At 48.8% G+C, this 18,913-nt stretch overlaps 1 long non-coding RNA gene across 1 annotated transcript in view; it reads left to right on the forward strand.

The window, feature by feature from the left end:
* Positions 1-18,563, forward strand: part of LOC139083865 (uncharacterized) — a 38,048-nt gene extending 19,485 nt beyond the window's left edge. The window contains exon 5 of the long non-coding RNA XR_011540890.1: positions 17,971-18,563. This is a non-coding gene — a long non-coding RNA (uncharacterized lncRNA). The remainder of the gene's footprint in view (positions 1-17,970) is intronic.
* The last annotated feature ends 350 nt before the right edge of the window (positions 18,564-18,913 follow it).

Consider the following 18,913-nt stretch of genomic DNA (forward strand, 5'->3'; position numbering starts at 1 on the left):
TCTAACAGAGCTTAAAAGCAAGGCTTAAAAGGATGGAAAGGATTCCAAACAGCTATAAGCCAGAGCAAGGTCCAGCACTCTTTAAAGGAATACTGCAAAATCCAGAACCCAGTGTAAAATTCACAATGTCCATCACCTAATAAAAAATTAACAGACACTCAAAGAAGCAGGAACATAAGACCCATAACCAGAAGAAAAATGAGCCAACAGAAACAGACCCCAAAAGGAGACAGATGATGGAATTAGCAGACCAGGATGCTAAAGCAGTGGTTACAAATATGCTCCATATGCTCAGAAACGTGGAGGAAAACATGAACATGATGAGAAGAGAAATAAAAGATTTAAAGAACCCAACTGGTACCTATAAGGATGAAAACAGAATATCTGAAATGAAAGTATTGTTGAATAAATAAATGATTTATTTCTGCCACTGCCACTACCAAAACCACAAGGAGGGTGGGGAGCATTTTTTCCCCTTAAAGCATATTCTCCCAGTAGCCTGTGCATGCCCCTCCTGTGCGAGCACTGCCTTCACTTTCTCTGTTCCCCAGGACTCCGGAGAAACAGGCTTCTTTTCTATGTTGTCCTCAAATTCAATGTGGATGTCAGGTGGCAAGCAATGGCTCTTCTGAATCTCATTTCAGCTGGTGTTTCCTGAGCCCCTCTTGTGTCCTGTGATCTGAGCATTCCACTCACTGCCCACCTCCACACCCCTCCTTTTATCCAGCAAGTAGTTATGGAACTCTTGTAACGGGACGATGCGCAAGACCTGGCTCTGCCCTGTAGAGCTCCAGGTCTAGCCAGCTTGGCACAGTGCAAAAAATAAAGTGATCAGGTTCATGAGATCAGTGTGGATGAAGACTTAGGGAGAGAGGCATCTTCGTTTGGAAGTCAAGGAAGGCTTCATGGAAGAGGCGGCATTTCTGCTGGGTTTCAGAGGATGGATGATGTTTGGGCTGGTGGGAACCAAGGGTCAGGCGTTCTAGGCAAAGCTGAGTGTCATCTTGAATTCTCTCGCTTCTTGTTTTCTCTTTCTGAACCCACAAGCTCTCCACTTCTCTCAGGGTCCTAGGCAACTCTCGGACAGAGTTTTGCTGTCGGCAGTTCAGTCCTGCAGGTTCCAGGCACCCAGGTTCTCCCCAGCAAAGCAGCGACTCCAGCGTGGGCAGCCTCAGAGTGCAATTACCCTTTATCTCTATGGGCCTCAGCTGGATGAGACAGTGCCCCTAATGGGCGGTTTGTGTTAAGAGGGTTTCCAGGACAGGGTCAAAGCCCAGCCGGGGGGGTGGGGGAGCAGGTTTGAGCCAAGGCTGGATGACTCGGTCTCTTTGGCCCTCAGCCGCCTTTCAGCTGCTCCCCGATCCCCAGGTGGCCATCGCTGCCATGAAGCCTCCTGCCAGCTGCCAGCACTGCCATGAGGCACCCCTGCCTGGTTTGGGGCCATCTGAGCATCTCATTTCTCATCCTTCTCTCATTTCACTCGCCTGTCCCTTCCCCCATCCTCTCCCTATCCTCCATTTTGGGTGCAATATGGTCAGCTCCTAAGAAGGGCACAGTTCTTCACGGGCTGCCTCCCACATGTCACCTGACCTTGCGGTCACTCTGCGGCACGGTGGGCGTGTGCAGAGGAGCAGGGCTGGGGGCGGGGTGCAGGTGCCCCTCCTTCAGGCACACTTGGTGAAGATAAGGAAGAGCTTGTTAGTGGCAATGACATCACTGCAGAAAACCCAGGGAGGGAGGATCGGGAGTGGGGGTTCCTCAAGGTGGGCGGTTTGAGCGAGGTGGGCTGGGAGCTCAGATACGGGTTTTCAGGTGACGTATGTGCCCCTCCTTGCCTCCCACCTTCTGTGTCTGCCACCTACCCTGGAATGGCCTCCACATGTCACCCAGACCAGATGTTCCTCCTCTCCCTCCCCCTCGGCAGGGTGGAGAGGTGGTGTCTGTGGTGTGGCTGCCAGGGATTCTGGGGGAGCTCTGCATCCCCCAGGGCTTCCGCCACCTGAAACCTCAAGCCCCAAGCTGGGCTGTGCTGCCTGGGGCCCTGGGTGTCAGGTGAGCCCAGGACCAGGACTGCAGCTGGGGGACTCCTTCTCCCAGGCCTCTGTCGAAGCTCCTTCTCAGACGTGGGGAGACCCTGGGCTTCCTCTGAGCGCAGTCTTGTCCTGAACTTACCAGGCGAGCCGGCAGAGCTGCCCACTTACTGTCTGCCCTGTCCTGGAGGTTCCCAAAGCCACCGTCAGACCAGTCTTGGCCGTGAATTCCTGAGGAAGCAGCTCCCTGTGCCCCTGGATGCTCCTGGGTGCTGGGGCAGGGAGGGGGTTACCACAGGAGCTGGCCCAGGGGAGGGGTCCTGCCTTGGGACCCGGGGAAGGGGACTCGCAACCCTGGGATAAGCTCTGCCTTGACCCCGGGCTCCGCTGAGTTCCCAGTCCTCCTCCAAGTTCACCTTCCCCCGCGTGACTTTTTGCTGGGCTCTCCCTTAAAACGCCACACGGCATCAGAGCCAAGTTGGGGTGGGGTAGGGGGAGGGGGACCTCAGTTTCCCCTGGGTCCAGGGGCCTGCTCTGCAGTGAGGAGATGGATGAGGCCCTGGGGTTGGAGATCAGAGGGACCTCTGGTTTCTAGGGGGGCAGAGATGAAGGTCCAAAGTGGCCGAAAGGACCAGTGATAGAGTCACAGAGCCCTTCGCCCTCTGATGTTATCTGTAAGCAAATTATTACCCATGCATCGCTGGAAGGTCCTGGCCCTGCCCCGTCGCCATGGCTGTTCCCAGCCAGATGGAGTTGCCCCGGGCGGCTGAGCAGCCGCCAGGAGAGAGATGTCCACAGACAGAGAACCAGCAATGACATGGGACATTAGGTGCCGATGGCTTTGCTGAGCGAAAGGATTGCAATTAAGGATGCGATGGTTGCCTCTGGGGGCTGTGAGACAAGGATCCAGAACGAGGGTCAGGAGCTGAGGGCTTAGTAAAAGCGGCTAGAGTGGGGGTAGGGCAGAGGGGAGCCAGGACAGGGCCGTGGGAGTGCAGCCTCCACCCTCTCAGCAAGTCCATCATCAACAACAATGCAATAACACCTGCCATTTACTCAGGGCCCAACTTGTGTGGCACTAGAAGGCGGGATGCAATCATCTCCATTTTACAGATAAGATAAGGAAACTGAGAGCTGGAGGTTAAGCAACTTGTCTGGAGCACATACATAGTGGAGATGAAATTCAGGCCCAGCTCCATCTGGCACCGAAGTCAGGACTCATAGCCACCCGACTATGGTCCCCTCTCCTCCCCTCCCCTCCCCTCCTCTCCCCTCCCCTCCCCATTCCTCCTGGCCGGGTTCCTGTCCCCACCACTCCCAGGCTGCAGGGGATGCGTCTCTTTTACTTTGAGCCCAGGAAGAGGGCTCTTTGCTGGTTCCTCTCAGCATTGCTGGGATCCGTTGGCATTTTCACAAAGGACTTCCATAAATACTGGAGAACAAAAGGGAAATAATTACAGAAAATACAAACAGCAGGAAAATAGTCAAGTTTCTAAAGTACAGGTTTCCCAGCCTCAGGTAAGCACCTGGAGCCTGAGAGGCTGGCCCCCCTTCCCGCAGGCCCGGGCCAGGCTCCGGCCTCCGCAGACGGCCTGCCACTGCACATCTGGGTCCCGCGGGCTGGGGCCCGGGCCGAGTCCCCTGCCCTTCGGTTCTAGTTTCCCGATGGAGGATTTGCCTCAGCCACAGCCAGCCACCTGAGCTGTGGCGTCTGACACCCCAAGTGACTCACCACTCGGCTTCAGGTGAGACCACCTGCCGAGACAGGTAAGCCCCCATCCCTACCTCCAGGCTGGTCCACTGCACAGCCACTCCCCGAGCATGTTTCACTGCTGTGGGGGAGGGTGTGGAGTTACCGTCCAGCTCAGCAGGGCCCCTGAACCGTGCTGCTCACACACAGCAGCGGCACACGGCAGCCATTTGTTGAGTGTGACCTGCCCCCTGGACTGAGGTTGCTTGGACTAGAACAGGCACCTGAGCCCAGCTGGGCCAATCAGAATTCCAACTTTGGGATATTGGAATCAGGGCCTAGAGGCAGGCTATTCACACCGTCCTTTATTTAGTGCCTGTGGGTTTGGGAGCCTTGGTGGCCATCTCGGGTGCTGAGGTCTGCCCAGGTGTCCGGGAGAAGCAAAGGGGGAGATGGCGGGCAGGCCCTCCTGGTTCCTGTGGGCTTTCCTGTCCTTAATAGCAGTGCTGATGGAGGCTTGGCCCATTCCTGCCCTGGGGATCTATAGGACACTCCCATGTCCTTTAGTAAGCTTCTCCTTTTATTTAAATGCTAGTTTGAGTGGGTTCTGTAACTTGCAAACCCCAAGTCTCTGACAATGCCCCTACACTGTCACTGGGACCAACAGTACTGCAGCCGGGGCCACAGAGGACCAGAGCTGGGCCCAAGCAGGGACTCGCGTGAGGCCCTGAGAAGTCCCTGGGAAGGGTGAGAGTTGAGGAGCACCAACCAGCCTTTCCCAAGCATAGCTCTCCTCTGTGGGACAGCTGTTGGGGTGAGGAGCCCGCAGGCTAATGAACGGGGCAGGGCTGGAAAGGGGGAGACCCTTTAGAATGTTGCCTGCCCCTTGCAATCAACATGGACTGGTCAGAGAGCGGACCTGCGCTCCTCCTGCCTCCCCAGCTTCTGGACAGCCCCCTCCCACTCCCTTCCTCCATGGGGGTATAATGCCTGGACTGAGTCTGAAGCCTGGGTTTGAGTGCCAGCTCAGCCCCTGATGAGCTGGGTGACGTCAGATGAGTGACTTCGCCTCCCTGGGCCTCGCCTCTTTCCCTTCGCCTCTCCTGGCAGGGAGCATGTTCCAGAGCCTACTTTCTTAACCAAGCCAGAGTTAGGGGCTCCCCCAGCCTCTCCTGAAAGCCAGCTCCAGCCACAGGACGGTGCATTTCTGGTCTTTCTTCCCCACGTGCCCACCCTTGTCGCCCCAGCACCCTTGTCTCTGCAGGGGAGGCAGCCTGCCCCACCTGACCAGCCACGATGCCCCCGCTTGCAGCTGGCTCTTTCCCTTCCTCTCCCGCTCCCTGGCACAGATAGGGAGCTTGCTCTCCCCCCAAGCCCCGCCATCCCTGTCGGCCCCCCTCGCCTCTCCCAGCCTTTCCGTTCCATCCTGGCTTGTCTCCTCCAGGCAGCTGGGAGCAGGGCGCCTTCAATTTCTCTATTCAGTCTGAGGCGTAGCAATTTTCTGCTCTCCCGTAATTAGGGGAATTTTAAGCAAACTCCCTGACGGATGATTACAGCAGGTTCAAGCCCAGCTCCTTTGATCAGGGAAGAATGAGGACGTTGTTGGAATATTCCTCGACCTGCTGGCCAGACAGGCTCTGAGGCGGAAGTCTGGCTATCGGGCTCCCCGTCGAGGGCTCTGAACTTTCGTCCTGGCGTCTGAGTGTCCCCCAGGTGCTGGCTTCTCCCCCAGGGGAGGATTGGGTTCAAATCCTGCTTCATTAAGGATTATTCCAGATGTGGCTTCTCTGGCTTTGGGGCAGTATCTGAGCTTGGATGGGACTTGGTGACTTGGATTGGAAGGGAAATTAAAGAGTCACATAGGGCAGTCTCCCAGGACTGCTGTGAAAGGTTGCTCAGGTTGTACACTGTATTCTGTAGGGGACATCATTCCCACTGTCGCTTATGTGAATGAGGTCTCCTAGGGTTGTGCAGTGTCCAACCTGCACAGCATGCTTGGTAGCTTGATCCTGCCTCTAGGAAGCTTGAATGACTCCATTTTCCTAAAATGTCAGAAGAGACACCTCCTTAGGTTGAAAGAGCCTCTTTTCTTTATTTTGTCCATTTCCCTGAGTCTTTTGTGTCTGCCAAAGACAGTGAGGAATAACGGGAAGAGCACGGCCTCTGGAGCAGCCTGACTAGAGAATGAATTCCAGTTTAGCTATTTCCTGGCTGTTTGACTTTGGGTTAGTTAACGAACCTCTCTGAACTTTAATATCTATCTTAAAGGATTGTTTGGAGGATTAAATAAGAAAAGGATTAAAACATCACTTGGCTCATAATAGGTACTCAGTAAACGGCATTCCTCTTCTCCATTCCCTGCCCACTTCACACATTTTCTCTTAAACATCATTGCCCTCCAGGGCAAATGCTAGTCTCCTCTGTCTGCCCCACTCCCACCCCTGTGTACCCCCAAAGCTGTGCAGAGAGCAGATGGGGTACGCACATTAATAGACTATTAATGTCTCCGGCATTCCCAAGCAGTGGGCCTGGCTTTTCCATAGGTTAATTAGGCCATATTTCAGGATAATTACGGTGGTATATTCCTACACTAATTAAGTGGCTTTAAACCATCTCCACAATGCAGCTCCGTGAATCATAATTAAGCCTTACCCCCGTGCGCCTGGGCCAGCCACGGAGCCCCACACATGGTCCGCTCTGCCGGCTCTCAGCCGCGGGAGGGGAGGCGCTGCAACCGCGGTTTTGAAAAGGACTTATTTTCCTGGGATGATGTCAGGATGAGAATATCGGATGAGGCTCTGCACTGTTCCTCTTGTTTTCACAAGGAGAGAGACGAGAAGGAATACAGTGTGGGTGTTGGTTTATCCTCTTCTCCTCCCTGCTCTGCCGAGTAGAGGTGAATAGATTCCCAGGGGACGCAGGCTGGGGGTGGGAAAGGTAACATCCGTGAGCCCGAGCACATGGGCGCACGTGTCAGTCTATTGTGTGAGGACGTGAGAATTCACGTCTTCCAGCTGCTGTTCAGTGGGGACCTGTGTCTAATCAGCCAGCTCAGCCCATGACTACCTGCTGCCGACAACAAACACACCAGAAGACACCTGTTTGAGAGGCCTGGGTGTACCTGCTCATTCCTGACGGCTTTCTTCTTGGCGTACCTGGCACGTGGAGCGGCTCACACCTCGGCGGGAGCCACCCTCTTGGCTACTGTCAAGCTTGAGTCATGGCTGGGGTATTGGCTCTGTCGTCAGAAGATCTCGTTTTCAGTCTTGGCTCTACCACATGCTGATTGTTCTCTTGAGAAAGTCATCTGGCCTCCCGAGCCTTAGCCTCCTTATCTGGAGAATGAAAACAATACCAACTGTGTTACAGGACTGCTGAGAAATTTGAATAAGACAGCAGGATGGTGCCAATGACCCATGTTCTTCCAGCTGTGGAGAAGGGCTCACGTGGACAGGGCTGTACTCCCTTCCAGGGCCCCAAGGTGCTTACTGGTCTGAAGGCTCTTGTGTCTGGTGTGTTCTATCCGTGTTTACAGAGGCCACAGAAGCCCCTGGGGGACCAGGATTCAGGACCTCAGGTCCATTAGCACCAAGTGTTCACCACTGAGGCCCCCGGGATGCACATTTTTTCCTGTGAGGGAAAATACAAAGCCTGTCTCATCAACTCTTACTGTGGGAGCTTGGAGAGGCCACCACGGGGCATGGCAGCAGGCGGAGGATGCACATAGGATGTCTGAAAAAGGTTTGTGAATAACGTTCCCGATTCTCGATCCTAGGCTCACAGTCCTTGAAACCCCCGGCCTCTCTGGTTCTCCTCTTCCCGCCACCCTGACCTCACAACGAGCCATCTCCCCACCCTGCTTCCTGCAGTCCTGCCTCCCCCACCCCAGCCTGCTTCCCGGAGCCAGCAACTCAGGCAGAGACGGGGAAACGGAGAGACTTGTCCTCTTTCTTTCTGTGGAGAGATGGCCCCAGGCATTTTGAGTAAGACACTAATCAAATAAGGACAGGTGACAATACACCAACATCTTCTGTGGAAGCCAGGAAGACACTCAGCTGTCCTCAGCAAGAGGACAGGGAATTGGGGAGGGGGAGGAGGCAGCATTTATTTCACCCGGTTGTCACACACACAGCCCCCGGCTCCTATGACAAGAGAACAGTGCAAGAAGGCACAGATAAGCCCAGCTGGAAAACTGACAGCAACGGAGGAGGGCCTGGTCCCCTTCACTGCTGCAGCCTGTGGATTATGGCTCTGATAAAAGAGACAGGTGAGAGGCAAGTAGGTAGAGGGAATGAGCCTTGTTCTCCCTGATGAGGGAAAGGCTGTCCCGGGCTGGCAGGAGAGGACAGCTGGCGGCGGGGGGGCCATCCAGCTGAATTTAGATGGAGAAGAGGAGCGGTTTCCTTAGTAGAGATGCAGGTCAGACCCAAGGTGCATTCCTACTATTTGCACTGAGGGAAGGAAGAGAGGGAGGGGCAGCGGGCAGGGACCCAGCACATAGCCATGTGAGTGGGCCAGCCTCTGTGGGGCTGGGCGGCCACACAGTGCCCACAGAGCTCTGCAGGCAGCAAGAACAAAGCCTGTTGGAGATCTCAGCCGAGGAGGAGGAGGGCCTCTGCTGGAGCGGGAGGCTGGGCACAGAGTAGGGAGAGTACTGGACAAGGACGGGGGCAGGAGATAATGGGATAGGGCAGTCCTTCCAGGAAACAGAGTCTGGAGCCATGGGGGCCCAGCCTAAGGAGACAGCTCCCCTTGCATTTGGCACTCACGCTGACTTCTTTTGACCAAGAAGGCTTGCACATGGACATTTAGACACTTAATGCACGCCCACATGGGAATGCACACACGTATAACCATGCATGCATTAACGTGAGGGAGTAGAGGAAAGTCCTGGCTGGACCACTAATGCAAGGCCACAGCACGGCCTTTGGTATACAACTTTGCCTTGCTGAGCCTCCGTTTCCTCGTCTACACAATGGGAATGAACAATCCCTTCCCTGCTCGCTTCTAAGAGCTGTTGTAGTGATGAGACAGAAGAAGGAGAGGGAGAGCTCTCCGCAGACTGTAGAATCTGCTCCAGGGGCGAGGCCTGGTGAGGTCGTGTGGCTGTCTGTTCCGAGCATCTCCTGACCAGGGAGGGACGGGCACTGTGGCAGCTCCCTGCGCCTCCCCTACCAGCATCCAGCACCGTGGGGAGAAGGGTGAGTGGGAACTACTGGCTCTCTCCTCCCTCAGTCTTGTCAGAGCCAAGGTGGGTGGGGAAGGGACCCTGGGGCCGAAGCTCGGCTTCCCTCCAGCCCAGCACTGCCTATCCCACACCCTAACTCAGGGTAGAGTGTTGGCCTCCTTTGTCTGGAGGGACGTGGAGGACAGAGCAGGAAAGGACCTGAGGACCCAGAAGCTGCCCCCGCAGAGGAGCAGGTCGAAACAAACTGGGGGAGCTGGGTTAAGCTCTGGTTATCCCTCTCACCTTGGCAGTGCCCAGGAAACAGGCCCCTCTAGATGTGGGAGTAGAGGGCCATGGAACTGGGGGCTCAGGTTGCAGAGGGCAGCCCTGATTTGCCTTGTGCACATTGAACTTGTGGAATCCGGGAGACAGAGCCAGATTAACCTTGTACAAGGTCATGGTCAAAAGGAGCCTGTGGATAGTGATGAGCTTGGGATTTTCCTCCAGGTTCCCAATGGAAGGAGGCCTTTTGGAGTCCCTCCCCTATCCTGTGCTGTAGGAGGGAGAGAAATGAGGAAGGGCAGAGAGAAAAGGCCCAGCATCTCTGCCCTTTCAGGGGGCATGCTGTTCATTGGCATCCTGAGGGGCCACCATGTACTCCTCCAAGCTCCAGATACCCTCGTCTTTCAGGGCCAACGTCCAGATGCTTTTTGAGAGGGTTGAGCATTAGCAAGAAGGAGAGAGGCAGAGAAAAGGATGAGCATTTCCTCCCTCCTCCCATTTCACGCTCATGGAGAGCACAGGGGCTCTGGAGTCACACAGACTTAGAGTCAGATCCTGACTCTACCACATTCTAGTTATGCCAGTTAAGCTCCCTGAGCCTCAGGTTCCCTACCTGTAAAATGAGGATGACAATAATACCTACATTATATGGGTGTTGTGTAAATTAAACAGGACAACACATATCACATGCTAAGCAAAGTGCCCGGCACATGAGAAACCCTGAATAAGTGTTAACTGCGACTCTCCCATTACTGGTAATTCTCTCCACATTTGTTACTGCAGCTTAGCCTGGCCTATCCTGACTGATTTCCAGTAGTGGTAAATGTCATATATAAAGAAATTAAACAGGATAAAACACAGTGACCAGACTACTTTAGAGAGAGTGGTTAGGGATGGGCTCTTTGAGAAGACAGCGTTTGAACTGAGACTTGAAAGATGAGGAAAAGCCAGTAATGCAGACATGGACAGGGACAGGAAAAGTGGAGGAGAAGAGCAGAGAACAGCAAGTGGAAGAGCCCTGTGAGGGAGCACACCTGGCATCTTCAAGGTGCTGGGAGAAGTCTGCAGTGGCTGGAGCATAATAAATAGGGAGGAGAGTGGTGAATGTGTTGGAGAAGTAATCAGGGACCAAGTGCCTCCAGGACCCAGGACAGGGTCTGGCACAGAGTAGAAAAGGAATAAGTGTTCTTGAGTGAGTGAGTGAACAAATGGTTCTGGGAACTGGGATCCTGGAAATGGGCTTTCCCCACCTTCCTGACTTCCTCAGCTGCAGCAGCACAGAGGCCAGCGGGGGGTGGAGGCTTGGGTCCAGGGAACACTTGTTTCATCTAAATCCAACGCTGTGGAGCACAAGAGGATAAATAAGGGTCAAGGATCTCCCCCAGGGATCAGGAGAAAGGTAAGACATGGGAGATAGGCATAAAAGCACTAATAATTGTGTATCCTGAGTCCCTGGAGAAGACGAAAGAGTAAATAGAAGAGAGAAAATACTGGAAGAAGCAGTGACTCAACTTTCCCCAGAATTAAAGGAACGTATTAGCCTTTAGACATAAAGGGTTAAGAGAGTGCTGAACAAGAGAGAGAAGAAAAAAACTCATACAAGGACACATTAGGGAGACATTTAAGAGCATCGCAGAGAAAGCTTCCAAAGAGACAGAGCAGATCATCTCCAAAGAAGGAGAATCAGAGTGACAATGGAATGACAAGCGATACCTAGAAACTGTTGAATTTTATATATGGAAATATTTATTTAAATATGAGAGCAAAATAAACACACCCTCAGGCATAAAGACGTATGCAGAATGTATTCTAGTGATGTAAAAAAAAAAAAGTGAATCTAAGAGGCAGATATAAGACAAGAAAAATAAGATTGAAAAAGAATTTATTAAATTTTATCACTGCTTGAATAAATGGTGAATATATATCATAATCTGGAACAAAAATCCAGATGATGTCAACCTGAGAGCAGTCAGGAGAGACAGAGGTGGCAAGAGACCAAGAGAATAGCCAAACTATCCCATATATCTTAAGTAGGCTTGGGCTAGTTGTCCAAATAGCCCTTGGGCTAAAGAAAAAATCTTAAGGGAAATTATGAATTACTTAGAACTGAATGTCAAAGAAAGCTCTAAATGTCAAAACTTATCTACTACAGCTAAAGCAGTACCATGAGGAAAATTTATAGCTTTAAAATGCATCTATCAGAAAATAAGAAAGACCAAACAAATGAGTTATATATTCAAATAGAGAGAAAATCCAAATAAACAAGAAGAAAATAATAAAGATTAGAGAGAAATCAATGAAATAAAGAATATGAAGAACAGCAAAAACAATATAAATGACTAATAAAAACAAAAGCTTCTTTGAAAAGACTCATAAAATAAACATCTTTTAAAAGGCTATAAAATAAACATCAAGAAAACAAGAGAAGTTTTTAAAACAACCAAACTACAGTATTAAACAGGAGGCAGAACTAAGATTTTAAAATATAAAAATAACGTTAGAACAACATATACATATATGCAAGTATATCCATTTTGAAAACCTAGATGAAATGCACAAATTCCAGAAAATATATAATGCTGAAATTGGCACAAGATAAATAGAAGACTTGAACAGACTAATAGCCAAACAACAAACAAATTAAAATAGTAATTATAAAAATCACCCCACCACCCAAAAAGTCCCAGGTTATTTTATAGGTATTTATAGATTAACTCTACCAAAATTTCAAGTTATCTAACACAAATAGTCCTCAAAATAGGAAAGAGGGCAAACTGTCCAGATCATTTCACGAACTTGATATAACTTGGCATAAACTTGACACCAAAAAAGAAAACATTATAAGAAAAGGGAATTTTCTTTTTCCTTTTTCTCTCCCCAAAGCCCCCCGGGACATAGGTGTATATTTTTAGATGTGGGTCCTTCTAGTTGTGGCACGTGCGACGCCACATCAGTATGGCCTGATGAGTGGTGCCATGTCCGCGTCCAGGATCCGAACTGGCAAAACCCTGGGCCACTGAAGCAGAGCGCTCGAAGTTAACCACTCGGCCACAGGGCCGGCCCCAAGAAAAGGGGATTTTAAGCCACTTTTATTTAAGAATATAGGTATAAAAAAACTTCAATAAAATATCAACTGCGTGTTCCATTTGTGTGGAACCACACCAGTGTCTGCTTCTTGGCCCTCCAGAGCCAACCTGATTCCTTTCTTGCTTGAGGCCAGGCTGTTTATCTCATCCTATAATTTTGTGAATTACCCAATATGCTACAACTCAACAAGTTGTGTTGCTCTGTTTACTTCTATAGTATTATTAATGCTTTCCATCAAAGAAGATTAACTGACGTAGTCCATAAGATGAAATTAATAGATATAGATCGATTTTATCTCATAAAAAGATCAACTGAATCTAATGCCATCTTAAAACACAATGCCTACCTATTCAAATAATGGAATACTAAATGATACGAAAGAGCTAACTACTGCTGTACACAACAATCCACACTGTGGAGTGAAAAGCCAGACACATAAGACTACATACTATATGATTCCATTTCTAAGAATTTCAAGACAGGCAAATGAGTCTACAGCAACAGAATTCAGAGGAGTCATTACTGTGGGGGTGAGAGAAATAGACTGGTTGGGGGAACGAGAGAGCCTACTGCAGTGCTGAGAGTATTTGTTATCTTGTCTGAATGCTATTTAAATGAGTGTATACATATGTAAAAATTCATCAATCTGTATATCTGAGATCATTGTACTTTACTGAAGATAGGTTATACTGCAATGAAATAAAAAGCGCTCTGAATGGGAGGAATTTATCCTAGTAATGTGAAAATAGTTCATGATTAGAAAGTCTATCAATATAACTCATCACTTTAAAGCAGAGGTTGGCAAACTTTTTCTTGCAAAGGGTGAGATAATAAATGTTTTAGGCTTCATGGCCTAGGCAATATCTGTCCCAGTTACTCAACTCTGCCAGTGCAGTATGAAAGCAGCCACAGTCAATATGTAAGTAAATAGACACGGCTGTGTTCCAATTAAACTTCATTTGTAAAAAACAGGCGCAACCCGATTTGGCCCACAGTCTGTATTTTGCTGACCCCTGAGTTAAAGGAATGAAGGAGAAAAATGACAGTCATTGAAACAGATGCAAAAGGCATCTGACAATGTTCAAGATCAATAAATGATTTTTAAAAAACTATTAGGAAAATAGGAACTTTTCTAACTTGATATAGACTAGCCAGCCAAATCCTTTGGCAAACATCATGCTTAAAGAAGGAACTTTTGATATATTCCTATTAATGTCCACTATCACTGGCATACTGTTCAGCAGAATACTGAAGGTACTGACCAATGCAATAAGATAGGAAAAAGAAATTAAAAATATGAGTATTGGAAAGAAAGAGATAAAATAGTTATTATTTGCAAGTGATATGATAATTTAATGAGGCAACTCAAAGGAGTCAACAGACAAACTTTTAGGACTAATAAGAGAGTTTAGCAAGGTTGCTGGATCAACGCAAACATTTGAATACAGAAAGCAGTAATACCATTGACAATATCTAGGGGACAAATCCAGGTTTTGAGGTGCAGAAGTTTATGCAATTGGAGGAGCCCTCTTTAAGAAAAATAAAATAAAACTACAGATTCAAAATTAGGTATAAAATAAATGTTTATTTAGGATGAGAAATTACAACTAATTACAATAAAAAACTGGACAGTACAATGAATGTCATAAACAGAAAACAACATGTTAATTTTTTTATTAATTAACTGTCTCACTTACCTCTAGCTCTGTGCCTTTATGTCCAGATGTCTGGTGAGTCAGGACGGTAGGTGGAAGGAATTCCATGAATTTCTGGAAGCTATTCTGACACTAGGATGCCTAGTAATGACCTAACTACACGTGGAAGCGACTGTGACCACATAAATACATCCCATCAGCCCTAAGTTAGGTGTATCCTTAGCTCAAATTTCCCTTAGCTGGACCCCCGACGTACCTGTGATCACTCCAACATTGCCCAGCAGTAGGGGAGGTGCGGTGGAGGGGAAGGTCGCATGGAAAGAGACAGCAGTCTGTATCAATTGTGCTTAAAAAACTCCACTTTTGCAATTTTACAATAACATGGACACATTTCTAGGCGGCCCTCCCCTCGCCCCTGCTCCAGGATCCTGGAAAGGACAGTAGACCTTTCTCTGATAATAGCAATGAAAAGCACAAAGGCCATATGGATTAATAACAAAGGCCCAAGATCACAAAGGAAAAAAAAATTAAACTTTACTCAAGACCTAAAGAAAAAGAAATACTATATTCATGTTTGGAATGTCTTCATCTTGGAAAGATGTCTATTAGCCCAAAGTTAATTTCTATGTTCAATTAAATTCCAGCAGAAATTTTGGGGAATTAAACAACTTGGTGATAAAATTTACATAAAAGAGTTGAGATCCTCAAATAGCTAATTCAATTAAAAAAGCAGCAGAGAGGCAACATTTGTTCTGCTGACAATCAAACTGATTATAATAAAAGCACAATAATAAAAGCATTGTGTCACTGGCATGGGAACAGGCAAACAGGCCAAAGGAACAGAGTAAGGGACCAGCAGCAGACCTAGACAGATACAAATAAACAAATGAAATAAATAACATCAAGTCTAAATAAACAAAACTACAAGGGAACTCCATATGATAGAGGAAGCATCACAAATCAGTGAGAGAATGAGGAATTATTGAGTAAACGGTATGAGAAGAAAACAAATGGTTCACTGTTTTGGAAATAAATTAAGTTGGATTCCTGCTCAACACTATATTTTTTAAAAAAATCCAAGCAGAGAAAGACCTAAGTGTGAAAACTAACATTATAAACACAAATAGAAGAAAATGTATTAAAAATAACTATGAACCTCAAAGTGAGCATTTCTTTGAAAAGATTTAAAAAATAACCACACACAAACCACATGGCACAAAATAAATGGATTTGATCACATCAACATTAGAGAATTTTGTTTTTAAAAAAAGGATAAAAAAGTCAACAGAGGGGTAACAGCCTGGGAGGAGATATTTTTAGAAGTCTAAAACTGACTAAGGTTTAATATCCGGCAAATATAAAGAACTGCAAATCCACACAAAAAAACACAAGGATGTTAAAGAAAAAAGGGAAGAAGATATAAATAGACCATTCATAGATGTGGCCATTTGAAGAGCGAATAACTGTATGAAGAGTTGCTTAATCTCTTTAGCAGAAATTAAAATAAGAAGGCACGATTTCACCCCCTCAGAGCAACGAAAAGTAGAAAATTGGAATCATGTCAAACACTGGTGAGGAGGCGGGAAAGAGAAGCCCTCAGCCCCTGCTGGTGGGAAGTGGAAGTGATGCTGGGGAGAAACCTGGCCGACAGAGTCTGGCGCCTCACCCCAGCGCGGCCCCTCCCTCACTGCTGGCTGAATAGCTTCAGAGAGTCTCCTGGAGGCCCACCTGAGACATGTGCAAGGGGCCATCAGTCATGATGGTCAGGATCTGAGCCAGCCTGGTGTCCTTCCCTCCGGGGGGTGGGTAAGTAAAACACGGCATTGGCACATGATAGAATACCACGCGCAGTAGAAGTAATGAACTGCGTCTCCATCCAGCAACTTGGGAAGATCTTGCAAACAACCCAGAGGGAAGAAATGTGAGAGAGAATGGAATTGATAGCGTGAAACCATTTATATAAATTTCAAAACACAGGTGACACTATGTTTTTAAAGGGTGCCCATATGTCTAAGTAACCAAACTCGAGGCACGAGAATGGAAGGCCATTTGACTCTGGCTCAGGAGACATTTTGCTGCCCCTACACCAAAATATGGAAGGTCTGATACTTATTACCCAGAAACGTCTGCTGTGGAGACTCTTGCGTCTCACCCCGCCCCTGGGTGGAGTCTGGGGATGGGGTGAACAGTCTGCTCTGCACGTAACTTGGAAGAAGAGCAAGCTAAGGGTTTAATGGCTGCTTTAGAGGCTGCATCAAGAGTTTTTATGTCAAAATGGATTCATCAAGATGTCACTTACCCTCCCCGAAACAAGCTAAAAGGCCCCGTTCCAGTAAGTCCTTCAGGCTATGAGAGGCCAATCTCATTTTCTCCTGTGAGAGTCATTTGTCCCGTGCATCTCTTGATGTTGCAATGGGCCATTTTTAAACGGGAACATGGGCCTTTCCTGGGGACCACATCTGGCGCCACGGCTCATGCTCCAGGGTCCCAGGTCCCATGAGGCTCCCTCTTGGCCTCTCCTTGGTGATGCTGCTGCCTCGCTGTCTGCATTTAATAGCAAAAGAGAAAAAAGAAGTAAAATAAATAAGGCCAGAAAAAATAAAAAGCTAAAAGGATTACTTAATAAAAGAGCAGAGATAAAAACAGTAAAAACAGACAGCTCTGGTAAAAAGACAAAAAGCTCTACTGGATGGGGCCATAAAAGGCCAAGTGAGGTCTTTTCTCTAAATTGGAAATAACTAAGCTGTAGGGCAGGGAGCCCGAGGCTCGGTGTGGGGAGCTTCCAGAGGATGCAGCACAGATTCAGGCACAGGGAGCTCCCCTGCCCTCTGCCTTAGGCTTGGGACCTGGGGCAGATGCCGAGATGCCCCACGTGATGGGACAGAACGAGCCACCTTTGCTGGCCTCTGCCTATTCCACCTTCGCCCAGGTGGGCCCACCCCTTCCCTCCTTTCTGTCTTCCTCTGCACTGTCTGTCTGCCAGGTAGGGAGGGGAGGAGTTACAACCTGTGGGCTGCAGTCCCAGTTCTGTTCCCTACAAGCCATGGGACCTGGGCAAATAGCTGAGTCTCAACTTCCTTCTCTTTCAGAAGGGGATAATCGCACCCTCGGCCCTGCCTGCCTCCCAGGCATCCTTTGGAACTCCAGAGCACGAAGGGAAGCAGAGGGATAGTACTAAGGGAGGCTCAGCATGACTCCCAGGCCGTGAAGCCTTGTGTGAGAACTTCTACTCGGACCTAGAGAGTGCACCTGCTATCCTTTAAGTGAGCGCTGTTAACACCCAAGATATCCCCTCCCTGCCTGGAAAAGTGTGGAGGTTATTAGTTGGTGCTTAATAGACATTCATTGATTGACTAATTGATTGAAAGCTCTTGAATTCTCATTGTTTTCCTGCCTCTCCAACCAGACTGTGAACACTGAAAGATAAACCTCTTCTTTCTCCTTCCCTCCCTTCCACTTATTCTATCAGTCATCAAATACTCGAGCATCTGTGTTCCAAGCCCTGTTCTAGGCATCGGAGATACCAGAGTCAGTCCTGCCCTCAGGAAGCCTTCATTGTGGGTGGTGGAGTGGGGAGGAGGGTGTTAAAAACCAAAGAAAGGAACAAATAGCAAAAATAACTACAGATCCTGAGAAGTGCGATGGACACAAAAAAGAGGCTGAGACAGGGAGCTGCAGGGGAGGGATCTGCTTTGGGTAGGTGGCCAGGGCAGACCTCTCTCTGGGGAAGGGGCATTAAGGCGGGTGGAAGGATGAGGAAGAGCTGGCTGGTGGCCACAGTGGCTGAGCTGACGGGGCGGGTGCGTTCCGGGCAGAAGGAAACGTGTCTGCAACAGCCCCCGAGGTTTCAAAGTAAGGAGAGGGAGCCGTAGGACTGGAGCAAAGCTTGAAGGGACTGGCGCAGGAGCGGGGTGCGGTGGGGGGGGGGGCGGGGGGGGGGACATTGGAGAGGCAATCATGAGCCAAATGACACGGTAGGTCTTTGTGGGCCAAGAAGGGGATGTGGATTTTAATTTTTTAACTAAGGTAATGTTGGTTTATATGGACTTTCTTTTCAAGGCAACAGGAAGCCACGGAGGGGTTTTAAGCAGGAGAGCAGAGCGACGTGAACCCTTTCAGACTTTTGAGATGCTCTCTCAGGGATGAAGAGGATGTTGGAGACACCGTGAGGGTGGAATCAGTCGGTCAGAATGTGGGACGTTCTGTAGGACAGACAGCCTGCTTGAGGAGGGGGAGGGGGAGTGGGACAGTGTCAAAAACTAAAGAGACAGGAGACATTGGCCAAATGCAACGGACAGGCCTGCTTTGCATCCTGATTTGAACAAACTAACTGTAAAAAGTCGTTTTTAAAGCAATTGGGGAAATTTGACCATAGACTGAGTATTAGATAACATTAAGGAACCATTGCTAATTTTGTTAGGTACGTTCACGGTACTGTAATTAGGTTAAAGGAGAAGAAGTCCTTGCCTGTTAGAGACGCATTTTGAAGTATTTACAGGTGAAATGAAATGATGTCTGAGATTTGCTTTAAAATCGTTTAGAAAAAAAAAATCTGTGTTATAGAGAATAGGCGAAACGAGATTAGCAAAATGTTGACAAGTTTCTAAGCTGGGTGATAGTACATGGGGATTCATTATGCCAGCTTCTGAAATTTTCCATAATAAAAAGTAAAAAAATATATTTTTTAAGTTCCTGGCTTGCGGTGGTGTGAGGTGCCCACCGTGTGCAGCACTGGGCGCCAGTCCCTGGAGGTGGGACCCTCTCTGGGGGCCGAGGAGCGTGGGCCTGGAGGCTGGCACATCTGGGGGCACTTCATGGGGGGATGGGGGAAGGGGGAGTCATCTGTGGACACCCCGCTCATTGTCCCAGGCCTATACCCATGAGCTGTGGACTCAGACAGACCTGGGGCAATTCCCAAGGTAACCCATTGCTACCTGATACCTTGGGTGGAGCCGCTCGGTTTCTTTTCTGTAAAATGGGATAGTTATAGTATCTTTCCCAT

Source organism: Equus przewalskii, chromosome 6 (genome assembly GCF_037783145.1).
Source record: "Equus przewalskii isolate Varuska chromosome 6, EquPr2, whole genome shotgun sequence".
NCBI classification, from domain to species: domain Eukaryota; kingdom Metazoa; phylum Chordata; class Mammalia; order Perissodactyla; family Equidae; genus Equus; species Equus przewalskii.